A 14,730-nucleotide genomic window follows, 5' to 3' on the forward strand; every position below is an offset into this window, starting at 1 on the left:
AGCCTGCACCCTCAAGCAGCACAAAGGCAAGTGTTATGTACATTGACCCCGCCAGCAGCGGGGGCGCCCGGGTGCTCTTAAAGGTGGTCCGCGTAACACTGAGTTACCAAGATAAGGTCATGGACACTTACGCCGTCCTTGACGACGGGTCAGAGAAGACCCTTCTCCTCGCGTCCGCTGCGGCCCAGCTGGGGCTGCAGGGGAGCGAAAACCAGATGACGATTCGGACAATAAGAAGAGATCTAAAGACGATAAAGGGCGAGAATGTCTCCTTCACTATCGCAGCAAGCGGGCAGCCAGAGAGACGGTATAGGATTACTAACGCTTTCACCAGCCAAGAAATAGGCCTGTCGCAGTACACCTACCCCATCGCCAAGCTGATGGATAAATATGTGCACCTGCGTCAACTACCTATACCGCTCATAGACGGTGCCACCCCGACCCTGCTGATAGGCTCCGACCATGCAGACCTCATCGTCCCGATAGACTGGGTCCACACAGGGCCCAGAGGCTGTCCTGCAGCAGTCGAGACCCGCCTAGGATGGACACTACAAGGCCCCCTCGCTAAGTCTCTTAACCGAACAGCAGCCACTAGCTGCCTCCACTCCAGAGTGACTGAAGAAGACACCACCCTCCTACAGCATGTCGAGAAGCTATGGACACTAGAGACAATGCCCTTTAAGAACGAAAAGAAAGACATTCGTTCCAAGGAAGACATTTACGCTATAGCCCTCCTCGAGCAGGGGACAAAGAGAGTCAAAGTCAACAGAGTGATGAGATACGCAACTCCACTCCTGAGGCGAGAGGGTATGCCTACCTTCCACGCCCCAAAAGAAGCGACGGAGCGGTATCTATTGAACACAGAGCGGCGCCTAGCCAGAGACCCCGCTCAAGAGACGGTGTACCGCGCTGAGATTAACAAGCTAATCACAGCGGGACACATAAAGAAAATTGACATTAAAGAGGCCGATCAGACGACCGAATCATGGTACGTGCCGCACCACAAAGTCCACCACAACGGCAAGGATCGTATTGTGTTCAACTGCAGCTACCAGATCGGATCACAAAATATGAATAAAGAGCTCTTGCCCGGCCCAACACTCGGCCCCTCTCTACTAGGCGTGTTACTACGTTTCCGCCAAGACAAGGTGGCCATCAGCGGCGACATCAAAGGGATGTTCCTGCAGGTGAGACTAGTGGAGGAGGACAAGCCCCTGCTGCGGTTCCTATGGAGAGAGAGGATCGGGGATGAGCAACCAGCCATCTATCAATGGGAAGTCCTCCCTTTCGGAACCACATGCAGCCCATGCTGTGCTACGTTTGCACTGCAAAAACACGTCGCAGAGGACCCAGCAGCTGATGAAGAGGTCCGACAAAGTGTAGGAAATAGTTTCTACGTGGACAACTGTCTGCAAAGCGTCTCGACGCCAGAAGAAGCCGAGGCCCTTCTACTCAAGCTCCGCGCCTCCCTGATCAAAGGCGGCTTTGATCTCAGGCAGTGGGCCAGCAGCGACCCGCAAGTATTGCGCAGCCTCTCCCCCGAGGACAAGGCAGCAAGCAGCGAGACCTGGATGGCGACCATCCCAGGAGAAGCCCAAGAAATGACATTAGGACTAGTCTGGCGCTTCAAAACAGACTCGCTCCATTATAAACACACACCCCTGACCAAGGAGCAGGGAAGGTCGACTGCACTACCGACCACCAGACGGAGTGTATACAGAACACTCGCCAGACAATATGACCCGTTGGGATGTATTCTACCTTACACCACCAGGGCAAAGATGATTGTAAGAGCGTTATGGGACAAGGACCAGGGCTGGGACGACCCCATACCCGAACACCTTGCATCCACATGGAGAGAGTGGGAGACGGAACTCAGCTCACTCCCAGGTGTCAACATATGCCGCAGCTACTTCCCACCCACAGTGAGGCCGGAGACGTGCCAGATGGACCTGCATGTCTTCAGCGACGCCTCCGAAGTAGCCTACGGTTCGGTGGCCTACTTGCGTGCCCGAGAGGAGGGAGGAGAAATACATACTGCTTTCATCCTGGCTCGCTCAAGAATAGCCCCACGAAAGCAACAATCTATCCCGCGTCTAGAGCTCTGGGCAGCCCTAGCAGGAGCGCAACTCGCCACGTTAATCCAACGTGAACTCACCATTCCGGTGCAAAGAACAATCTTGTGGTCAGACTCCACGACAGTACTCACATGGATCCGGTCTGATTCGTGCAGATACAAGGTCTTCGTGGGAGTCAGAGTCACAGAGATTCAAGATTTAACAGGAGTAGCAAGCTGGAGGTATGTGGACACAAAACACAACCCAGCTGACGTCATCACCCGGGGAATGTCCCTGGATGACCTCACCCGTCACAACCTATACAGTGACGGGCCAGAGTTCCTCAAGCTCCCGGAAGAAGAGTGGCCTACACCCACCCCACGGGAAGCGAGTAAAGAGGAGGCCGAAAACAAGAAATCTATGTTCTGTGGATTGAACACACTCGTCTCCACAGACCCCGACATAGACGATTGCCTCACCCTAGAGAGTGCGCAGCTAAAGACATTCCTGTGGCACCACCCAGAGGTTCAGCTCACTACTGACATTACAGCAGCTGACTACGAAGAAGCAGAACTTCTTCTACTACAACGAGCCCAGAGAGACTCGTTCCCCGATGAGCTAGACTGTCTACAGGGAGCAAAGCCCGTCCCATCAGACAGCAGACTGCTCCACCTAGCCCCCGAGAGCGACGCCCATGGTCTCATCAGAGTGGGTGGTCGTCTGCGGAGAGCTCCAGACTTACCGGATGACGTCAAGTACCCGATAGTCTTAAACAGCCGACACAAGGTCACAGAGCTGATCATAAAGAAATACGACGAGGATGTGCATCACGCCGGGGCAGAGAGAGTCTTCGCGGAGATCAGACGTCGTTATTGGATACTGCAAGGGAGAGAAGCAGTGCGGCGCTTCCAGCGAACCTGTCTAGACTGTCGTAAGTGGCGAGCGCAGCCCAGTATACCCCGGATGGCTGACCTACCTCCCTGTCGCCTCCGACTCGGCGACAAGCCTTTTCACTCCACCGGTATGGACTGTTTCGGCCCGCTGTATATAAAGAAAGGAAGAGGAACCGAGAAGCGGTGGGGTATTGTATTCAAATGCATGACCACCCGAGCGATGCATATAGAACTCCTTCCAACCATGAGCACAGACTCATTCCTTATGGCCTTCCGAAGATTCACATCGCGGAAAGGCAAACCGTCTATATTATTGTCTGATCACGGGACAAACTTCGAAGGCGGAGAAAGAGAGCTGAGAGAGAGCTTCCAAGCTATGGGCCCAGAACTTAAGACCCACCTCGCTCCATCCCAGATTGACTTCCAGTTTAATCCCCCAAACGCACCTCACTTCGGTGGAACTTGGGAACGAGAAGTACGTTCAATAAAGACAGCCCTGTACGCCGTGCTTGGGGCCCAGACCGTGGCGGAAGAAGTCCTAATGACAGTCCTCACGGAGATCGAGGGAGTATTGAACTCAAAGCCCCTCGGTTACGTCTCAAGTGATGTAGCAGATGTCGACCCAGTCACCCCCAACACACTCTTGATGGGGCGGCTGGACCCCGCGCTACCACAGACAATGTACAGGCCTGAAGAAGCGAACGGCCGAAGAATGTGGAGGTACAGTCAAGTATTGGCTGACAAGTTTTGGAACAGCTTCCTACTCCACTATCTACCGTCTCTACAGACCCGCCAGAAATGGGTGAAAGAGAGAGACAATTTGACAGAAGGAACAGTCGTCATGATTATCGACCAGTCACTACCCCGAGCTATGTGGCCGGCTGGCCGCGTAAGCAAAGTGATCACCGGTGCCGACGGAAAGGTCCGAGCAGCCGAAGTGCTCGTCCAAGGACGGATCTACACCCGACCCGTGGCGAGGCTAATAGAACTGCCAAGGCTCCCCGATACTATCGATGACGACCATGACCCCATGACTTTGTGAACTGCCCGACCCCTCACAACAGACATTGAGTAGTGGACAGTGCGGTTAATCTGTCTCTGCTTAGCTAATTAGGTGGGACTAATTAGGAGGCGGCTGTTACAAAGGATCAGATTAAACCGAATATATATATTTATTGATTGATATATATTGCATAGTATTTGTATATCGTTTGATATCCCTTGTATATTCCTTGTACATATACACGGAATATCCCTTTAGCCTAGTACAGACCATAATATTTCATTCTCCTATTGGACAGCGGTCCACAGGCGCCAGGGCCATGCCTCCAGAGTCAGGTTCAAAGCCACCGTCAATACATGTCTGTACATGCCCGGCCTTGCCCAGGAATACGAGACAGAAATGAGGTTGGCACTAGATTGTTCGCCGTGCATATAAATATGGCGCAGGTGAATACAGAAGTAGAGTTACCCAATAAGTTGAAGCCTCACCCACGATACTCCGTGCGGTGAAGTATGGCCTGTTTGGCCCGAAATAAGAGCATTGAGACTGCGTGCGAATTAATAACTGAATTGTCAGAGTTTGGCGCTATACCGTCGAGTGCGACATATTTCTATTAAGTCAGTAATAGTCTATTTGTGTATAGTGTATCGTGCGGCTAAAGTTCTACAGTGACCAGCATCACCAACGCTTCCTCGTACCAGCTAGAGTGCTTATCCAGGCTGGGCTGCTTTCATGGCGCTTTCACCCGAGGAGACCTAGACGAGAACCGTGTGGACATGTACACTGGATTAATCTACCCGACGACTACATAGCCCTTTGCGGCTGGATTATATTTGTTTTGGTCCTGTGATTTATGGAGCGGAGAATCGCCGACGCCTACACGTGTGGGATTTACCCTGTGAGGAGCCACGTCGAGTCTGCGCCTCAGAGAGCCTGAGGCCGGCTAGCTTTCTTCACTGTGGAGCTACAGTCTACGGAGAACAGCTGTATTCGTCTGTGGATCAAGAGACTATTGCACCGTCTCCTGTACTTGGAGTCTCCTTAGTCATCGTTGACCAGACTCTCTACTACCGACAGATCCTCTACCCCTGCTGGCTTACAACCGGGGGGACCCTTCCAGTATCTCCCGCTATATATTACTAGTGTACCATAGATATAATTCCCTAAGATTCAGGTTGTATAATTACCTCCTGCGTAACCAGAGAATGGACATTCATTATTGATTTGCCTACGCACATTCCTTTGCCTTATAAGCGCATCCAAAGTAAAATAGAGAAGTATATTATGTACCTTTTGCTGCAATAAATACTTGATTACACCTTACACCGAGTGAGCAAAAATCCAAACACCGTCCAATTGTGAAATACTATCTTCGTGTAAATACACAGTGAGCAAAAATCCAACACAGTCCAAATGTGAAACAATATCTTCGTGTAAATACACAGTGAGCAAAAATCCAAACACAGTCCAAATGTGAAATAATATCTTCGTGTAAATACACAGTGGGAGGTGGAAGATCCCAAAATATTATTCCATAAAGGAAAGAGCAAAAACGTTAATGGCTGGGTGAGTGACTGTCTGACAAAAAGGTGGTAGACTTCAGTGTAAAGGTTACACACGAAAATAGGAATTAGGTCAAGACAGTCAGTCTAGAAAAACTCACCCAGACGAGCTGCGTAAAAGGAACAGGAACAAACAGTGGAGGCGAGCGCGCGCCACGGAGCAGGTATCCAAGCGAAGGCTTCTAGGAATTCCTGGAGAATAGCACAGTGAAACAGAAGCAACGGGGAAAAACATCCAGTGACAAATCAAGACGAACCAACAACTTAGGGTGGGGAAAACGGGGTATAAATAATGAGGGATCGATTGATTGAAAGGCAGTGACAGCTGGGGAATGTGATTGAAAAGCGTGGGGAAGTGAGGGAACCAATCAGCGACGTCTCAGATGACGTCAGCGGGGAGAAACGTGTGAACGAGGGAATTGAAATACTTGACAGAAAAAATGAATGAAAACAAAGCGAGGGAGGTTAAAGGAACAGAACGAGTGAGAAGGCAAGGACAGAAACCTCACAGTACCCCCCCCTCAACGGGAGCCGCCCGGCGACCAGGCCGACCCGGCTCGTCAGGATGGGCCCGATGGAAGTCGGTGATCAAGCCGGGATCCACGATGAGCTGCCGGGAGACCCAGCTACGCTCCTCAGGGCCGTAACCCTCCCAGTCCACCAGGTATTGGAATCCCCGGCCCCGCCGACGAACGCCCATCAACCGGCGGACCTGCCACTGGGGGTGACCATCCACTAGCACAGGAGGCGGTGGATCAGGAGCCGGAGGCATAAGGGGACTGAGGGAGACGGGCTTAACCCGGGAGACATGGAACACGGGGTGGATGTGCATGGATGCAGGAAGCTTCAGGCGCAGGGCCGCCGGACTGAGTACCTTCAGGACCTCGAAAGGACCGACGAAGCGAGGGTTGAGCTTCTTGGCCGAGGACCGTAGCGGGAGGTCCTTCGCGGAGAGCCACACCCTCTGCCCAGGGCGGTAAGTCGGCGCGGGAACCCGGCGCCGGTCGGCACCACGACAGGCGCGCTCAGATGTCCGGAGCAGCGCGGTCCTGGTGATCTCCCAAACGCGACGGCAGCGGTCGAGGTGGACCTGCACGGAGGGAACTGCCACTTCCGTCTCCAGTGCGGGAAAAAGAGGGGGCTGGTAGCCTAGGGAGGCCTCAAAGGGGGAGAGGCCGGTGGCGGAACTGACCATTGAGTTGATCGAGTATTCAACCCAGGGAAGGAAACGACTCCAGGATGCCGGCCTCTCGGCTGCCACACACCGAAGAGCAGACTCCACGCTCTGGTTCATCCTCTCCGTCTGCCCGTTTGTCTGGGGATGGTAGCCGGAGGAGAGACTGACCGTTGCCCCCAATCCCTTGCAGAAAGCCCGCCAAACCTGGGAGGTGAACTGGGGCCCCCGGTCAGAGACGATGTCCTGGGGGAAACCGTGAAGGCGGAACACGTGGTGCGTCAGGAGGTCCGCCGTCTCGGCTGCTGAGGGAAGCTTGGAGAGGGCCACGAGGTGGACCCCCTTGCTGAATCGATCCACCACGGTCAGAAGGCAGGTGTTCCCCTGGGAGGAGGGTAGTCCAGTGACGAAGTCGAGCGCCACATGTGACCACGGACGGCTTGGAACGGGAAGTGGCTGCAAGAGCCCGGAGGGTGCCTGGTGAGAGGCCTTGCTGCGGGCACAGACCGCGCAGGCCAATACGAACTCCTTGACGTCGTTTCGCATGGTGGGCCACCAGAAACGACGAGCCAGGAAGGAGAACGTGCGATGGACGCCTGGGTGGCAGGCGAACCGGCTGGTATGGCCCCACAGCAGTACCTGGGACCGGACAGAGTCAGGGACGAAGAGACGGCTCCTAGGGACATTGCTTGGAGCACGTTGGAAGCGTAGGGCACGCCTCACCACACCCTCGATGCCCAAGGTGATGGCTCCAACCACTCGGGCCTCCGGGATGATGGGAGACGGGTCCTCAGAGGGTGGAGCCCCCTTGGAGTGCATCCGGGACAGGGAGTCGGCCTTCGTGTTGCGGGAACCGGGGCGGAAGGTCAGCGAGAAGTCGAACCGACTGAGGAAACTGGCCCATCTCGCCTGCCGACCGTTGAGGCGCCTGGAAGCGCAGATGAACGTTAGGTTCTTGTGGTCCGTCCAGATGGTAAAAGGCTCCTCGGCACCCTCTAGCCAATGACGCCACTCCTCCAGAGCCGCCACGACCGCCAGTAGCTCCCGATTGCCGGTGTCGTAGTTCCTCTCGGCGGGGAGGAAGCGACGCGAGTAGAAGGCGCAAGGATGTACCTTCTGGTCGGAAGGAGAACGCTGGGATAGGACAGCGCCCAGGCCAGAATCCGAGGCGTCCACCTCCACGATGAACTGTCTCTTGGGGTCAGGGTGGAGCAGGATAGGAGCGGAAGTGAACCTTCTCTTGAGGGAGCGGAACGCAGCGCATGCCGCTGGGGACCAGTCGAACGGCAGAGCGGGGGAGGTCAGCTTGGTAAGAGGCTCCGCCACTTGGCTGTAGTTCCGGATGAACCTTCGGTAGAAGTTTGCGAACCCGAGGAAACTCTGTAGCTCCTTCCGAGTGGTGGGTTCCGGCCAATCCTCCACAGCCTGGATCTTGCGAGGATCCGCTCGGGTCAAGCCCTTCTCCACGATGAAGCCCAGGTAGTCGACGGAGTTGGAGTGGAAACGGCACTTCTCCGCCTTGACGAAGAGCCGATTGTGGAGGAGGCGCTCCAGCACCCGGCGGACATGCAGGATGTGTTCCTCGAGGGTCCTGGAAAAGATAAGAATGTCGTCCAGGTACACCACCACGAACACCTCCAGCATGTCACGGAGGACATCGTTCATGAGTGCCTGGAATACCGCCGGGGCGTTGGTGAGACCGAACGGCATCACAAGGTACTCATAGTGGCCCCTGGGGGTCTTGAAGGCGGTCTTCCATTCATCGCCCTCACGGATACGGACAAGATGATAGGCACTTCGGAGATCCAGCTTGGTGAAGAACGAGGCCTGGGTCAGTGGCTCGAAGGTGGAGCTCATGAGAGGTAGGGGGTATTTGTTCTTGATGGTGATCTCGTTGAGCTGACGATAGTCGATGCAGGGTCGCAGGTCCCCATCCTTCTTTCCAACAAAGAAGAACCCGGCCGCCACCGGGGAGGAGGAAGGCCGAATGAGTCCTGCTTCCAATGACTCAGAGATGTAGAGATCCATCGCCTTCTTCTCCGGGGCAGTCAGACTGTAGAGGCGGCTGCCGGGAAGGGGAGCCCCTTGGCGGAGGTTGATGGCGCAGTCATAGGGGCGGTGAGGTGGAAGGGACTGAGCCCTGGTCTTACTGAATACCTCCATGAGGTCGTGGTACTCGGGAGGAACGGACGAGGGATCCGGGGGCAACTCACCAGCCGGTCTCCGGGGCGGGGGACAAGACGCCGCCTGTAGACAGCGGGCGTGACAGGAGGAGCTCCAGCCCCTGATGGTACCGGACGCCCAGGCGATGTGGGGCTCGTGCAGCGCGAGCCAGGGTCTACCCAGGACCACCGGGACAAGGGGGGATTGGGTAATGAGGAACTGGATCCTCTCTACGTGGTTCCCAGCAATGGTCAGCAAGACTGGGCCGGTCCGTTGAGAGATGTCGGCCAGGCGGTGTTGGTCCAACGAGAAGATCTCCAAGGGCCTCACAAGGGCCTCAAGAGGTATGTTGGCTTGGGTGGCAAACTCGAAGTCGAGGAAGTTCTCGTCTGCCCCAGAGTCGATGAGGGCCTCCACCGTGGCACGTTGGTCCCCCCAGGCCAGGGTGACGCTCAACAGATGGTCAGGTGGTGCGCGGCGCTGGGAATGGGAAAAACGGCTCACCAGGATCTCCCGGGGTCTTGGTGAGCCCGATCTTTTGGCCGGATAGGGCAGTCGGCGATACGGTGTCCCGCACCACCGCAGTAGAGGCAGAGACCGGACCTGAGCCTTGCCTGACGCTCCGCCTGGCTCAGATGAGAGCGTCCCAGCTGCATGGGTTCCTCCTCGCGCACCGGACGGGGAAGCCTGTTACCCACAGTAGTGTTGGGGACGGGGCGTCCAGGAGTCCGGGGTGCTTCAGGAGGTGACAGTCGGGCCCTCTCGCGCCTTCTCTCCAGGAGGCGTCCGTCAATACGGATGACAAGGCTAAACAGCTCCTCGAGGGAGTCGGGCACCTCCCTGGTAGCGAGCTGGTCCCGGACTGCGTCACTGAGCCCCCTTATGAAGGTTAGGCGAAGAGCAGGTTCGTTCCATCCGCTCTCCACCGCCGCCAGTCGAAACTCCATGACATAGTCCGTCACCCTGCTGCTCCCTTGCCGGAAGGTCCCCAACCGGGCTCCAGGGTCCAGACCTCGGGCTGGATGGTGGAACACTCTGCGGAGCTCCGCCACGAAGTCTGGGTAGGAGAACAAAAAATCTGCTTCCATTGCCCAGGAGGATGTGACCCACTGGGCAGCATGGCCTGAAAGTAGGTTGGTTATATAAGCCACTCGGGACCCATGAGCTGAAAAACGGCTTGGCTGATGACGGAAAACCAACTCACATTGCATGATGAATGTGGCACACTCCTCGGGATTACCGTCAAACAGCCGTGGGACGGAGAGAAGGGGTTCCCGAGGTGCGAGATCTGCTGGGGCTGCGGGGAATGTTCCTGGAGGGTGTGAGAGATGAAAAGTATTAACGGCGTCGCCCAGCGAGTTAAGCTGGGCGAGAATCTCGGACTGTTGTCCCGCCATAGCGGCCATTGAACCCTGCATAGGCAGGACCTGGTCCCTGAGGTTCTGCACCGCAGCCGCAGCCCGCTCTAGTTGGAGACCGTGATCCCTGGTCAACTCGACTTGAAATGCAAGTGCGGTTCTGACCCCCTCTGTGTCGGCTGGGGTCGTCATGGTTGGTTCGTAATGTTATGGTTTGACGCCGACCCCAAACGCAACGACACAAGAGAGTTGGATTCAGAGTTGCCAAATACAAGGGCTTGTTTATTTGGTGACTAGAATAAGTGAAACAGGGAAAGCAGGTCAACAAGAAACAGGTACAATGAACAAGGGGCAAAGTTCTGCTGCTCTGCAGCTTCTCCCGGAAGGGTAGTCTTGGGAAGCAGGAGCAGACCTCTGTACCGCTCTGCAGACTCTCACGGCGGACCTCTCAGATGTTGTGCAAGACCGAGAGAGGGAGAGAGGGAACGGGTCAGTGACAGAGCAGACTTGAAACGAGCTGGAGGACAGGGTGTTATATTCTTCGTGTTAAACAACACAGTGATGAGCAATATTCCAAAAACAGCCCAAGTGAAAATCTTCATGTAAACACACAGTGAGCAAAAATCCAAACACCGTCCAATTGTGAAATACTATCTTCGTGTAAATACACAGTGAGCAAAAATCCAACACAGTCCAAATGTGAAACAATATCTTCGTGTAAATACACAGTGAGCAAAAATCCAAACACAGTCCAAATGTGAAATAATATCTTCGTGTAAATACACAGTGGGAGGTGGAAGATCCCAAAATATTATTCCATAAAGGAAAGAGCAAAAACGTTAATGGCTGGGTGAGTGACTGTCTGACAAAAAGGTGGTAGACTTCAGTGTAAAGGTTACACACGAAAATAGGAATTAGGTCAAGACAGTCAGTCTAGAAAAACTCACCCAGACGAGCTGCGTAAAAGGAACAGGAACAAACAGTGGAGGCGAGCGCGCGCCACGGAGCAGGTATCCAAGCGAAGGCTTCTAGGAATTCCTGGAGAATAGCACAGTGAAACAGAAGCAACGGGGAAAAACATCCAGCGACAAATCAAGACGAACCAACAACTTAGGGTGGGGAAAACGGGGTATAAATAATGAGGGATCGATTGATTGAAAGGCAGTGACAGCTGGGGAATGTGATTGAAAAGCGTGGGGAAGTGAGGGAACCAATCAGCGACGTCTCAGATGACGTCAGCGGGGAGAAACGTGTGAACGAGGGAATTGAAATACTTGACAGAAAAAATGAATGAAAACAAAGCGAGGGAGGTTAAAGGAACAGAACGAGTGAGAAGGCAAGGACAGAAACCTCACAAAACGTCCTATAAGATTCCCTATATGGGAAGAGCAAGGCATACACTCATTAGGGGATATTTTTAATAACCAGGGCTTCTGTAGTTATGGAGAAATATGCACAAAGTTTAACCTCACCGAGTCCACATGGCTTTTTTACATACAGTTACGCCTATGTTTGAGGTCTCACGGTGTTCCATTACACATACCAGTTGAACACCACAGATACCACAAATTTTTCTATGAAAGAGAAACATTGGGAGGTTTTGTTTCAGGTTTTTATTATCAATTACTAACGTCCTCGTATGAAACCCTTCAACTAGACACTGTCTGGAGGAGGGATATTCCAGACCTGGAAAGTGACTTTGATTGGCAAGAAGCATGGGCAAATGTCCGTCTTACATCAAGGAACCCGGACCATCAACAAATCAATCTTAACTATATTCACAGGACATACTTGACTCCTATAAGACTGAACAGAATGGGCCTGAAACAAGACTCAAAATGCACCCAATGTACAAATGGAGACGAAGGGACATTTATGCACATGTATTGGGACTGCCCACCAGTTAAGGCATTCTGGAAAGATGTGACCCATCAATTATCAAAACTCGTATCTTGGAATATACCAGTACACCCCTCTGTATTGCTTTTAAATGATGTTTTTGAGTTTGCAGTAAATCCACAGCTAAAGAGATTGGTCTTATCGGGTATCACAGTAGCTAAAAATCTGATCGCATCACGCTGGTTTCAACCGGAAAAAATGTGCCGGAAAGTTTGGTCTCTTACATATCTCGATGTGATATATCAAGAAATATCTACAGCAAGAATTCTGGGTCTCAACGAATCCAAAATGTCAATGTGGGTAGAAGTGGTGGAGAGAATAAAAGCTAGCTTATAATGGTGGTGTCTGTTAGGAGTGGGGGATAATGGAGGTACTATCCAAGGAGGGGTCCGGGAGGGGGGGGTTCGAGCTGGAGCATATGTGTGTAGGGTTTTAGAAAATAGGTATTAGGGGTATGTTCTATATAAACATTTATATAATTGTAATTTCGCTGGATATACACTGTATACGGTTAAAATGTTATTATAGACTTTTTTTTATCTTGTTTCTGTACTTGCATGTAATTTTAATCACCTTGACTGTTAGTTTCATTATGCATTATGTGTTGAGTACTGACTTTAAATCATTTTTGTTTTGCAATAATAAAAAAAAAATAAAAAAAAAATAATATCTGGATTTTTTTTTATTATTATTTTTTTTTACTTTATTTTTTTTATTCAACAAACATGACCATGTTCACGTCTTAAACTCATACTGAGGCCTTAGTTTTGAATTGCATATCATCATTAATTTATTTATTGTCACACAGAGCAGAAGAATTTTGCCAAAACAAACCAATAGTATCCAGCTGCAGAACGGCAGACCAGCCACACTCTCAGACCCAAACGCATTTCCTTTGATTTAATTATACATCAAATGATTTATGTCAAGGATTGCAATGCCTCGCTTGAATGAAGTTAACTTTTCACCTGGATAACGTCAACATTCAGGGTGAATGTAATGTGAGAAATTGGGATAAAAAAAAAATATATATATATGTAAATTTTTTATTTTTTTTTGATCGGATCGGGAAAGATCGGTATCGGTAGATACTCAAAATCACATGATCGGATCGGGAGCAAAAAAAATTGATCGGGACATCCCTACTTATTACATGTATTTATTGTTCCAATTCCGCCCACTACAAACATGGGAACTCTCTAACCCCTGTCCCCATCTCCCTATCTCTCTGAGTAGTGTTGGCCAAGGTGGTGGATGTCTCGGGGTGATGGCCAAGATTGCAGTGACTGTTCTACCCCCACATTGGTTATGTGCACCATTGAGGTCATGGATCAGCTTCATACCACCTTCTGTCTGACCTGCAGCGTCGAACCATACCTGCTCTGCCTTGATCTATTTTGAGTGGTTTCTCCTGACCCCCGGGGCATATGGCCCTGAGCCATCGTCTTGTATCCCATCCTGTATACATACGCTTGCAGTTGTTCTTATTTCTATTTATTACTTAATTTCACAATTCTCTTACAGTATATACTCTGATTCTATTCACATAAAATGCTTACTACATGTTTCTATTCTATTCATATATGCTTCCTACTGTACATATATCTATTGCTATGTCCGCCCATCACAAACACGCAAACTGTCTAACGCCTGTCCCCGTCTCCCTGTGAGTGGATGTCTCATTGTCTCGTGGTGATGGGCAAGAGGATACGATCCTCTCTATGTCGCCCCCATACCCCAAATGGATCCATTATTAGCTCTATTCTATTTTCAATCTTTCAAACTGTTCTTATGTACCCCAGTTGCTATTGCATGTACATATTTGTGTTTTATTACACGTATATGTACATACATACCAACTGTTTAGCCTGTTTTATTCTCCACCCATTGATCATCCTACTACTATCACCGACATCTAAGGGGGGGAGATCCCCCCTTGAACAGCCCTTCTACGGTTTCTCCCCTCCAAATTGCCTGTGGTGCTTTTTTCCTATTGCTAGGTTTTTAGTGAGTGTTTCCTTACCTTCGCGTGGGGTATGTCTGGGAGTGTTGCATTCATTTATTTTACATTTTATTTTGGATTTCATGGTGTTTTTTGTTTTGTTCTTGATTTATTGTGATGTTTCTTCTTGACTTGTTTAACACATTGGTGACCACGGTTTGCAGTGTAATATGGTTCTGGACAACCAGGGTTTGTCAACAAACCGATGTACTTTCTAACAGCTATATATATACTTTATAGCAGGGGTCTCAAACTCGCGGCCCGTGGGCCAATTGCGGCCTGAGGGATGATATTTTGCGGCCCCCTACTTGACATCAAAGTGTAGTGTTAATGCGGCCTGCGCGCTACTGTTTGCCGAGACGTTGCGCGAGAGTTGGAATTTTTTATTTTATAATTTTTTTTTATCTTTTTTCCCCTCCTTTTTCCTCCGATTTTCTCCCATCCCAATGTTAGTCGTTATGCCAATTCCCAATCCCCTTCCTGGTCGCTGCGCACTTACCCCCCACAGTCGGTCTGGGAGAGTGGAGGCTATCACGTGCTTCCTCCGACACACGTCTAGCCAATCAACCGCTTCTTTTCACCTGGCAGCGCGGACTCTCACTGAGAGGGTGTAACGTGT

Source organism: Notolepis coatsorum, assembly GCF_963971535.1.
Source record: "Notolepis coatsorum genome assembly, chromosome: 5".
Taxonomy (NCBI): Eukaryota; Metazoa; Chordata; class Actinopteri; order Aulopiformes; family Paralepididae; genus Notolepis; species Notolepis coatsorum.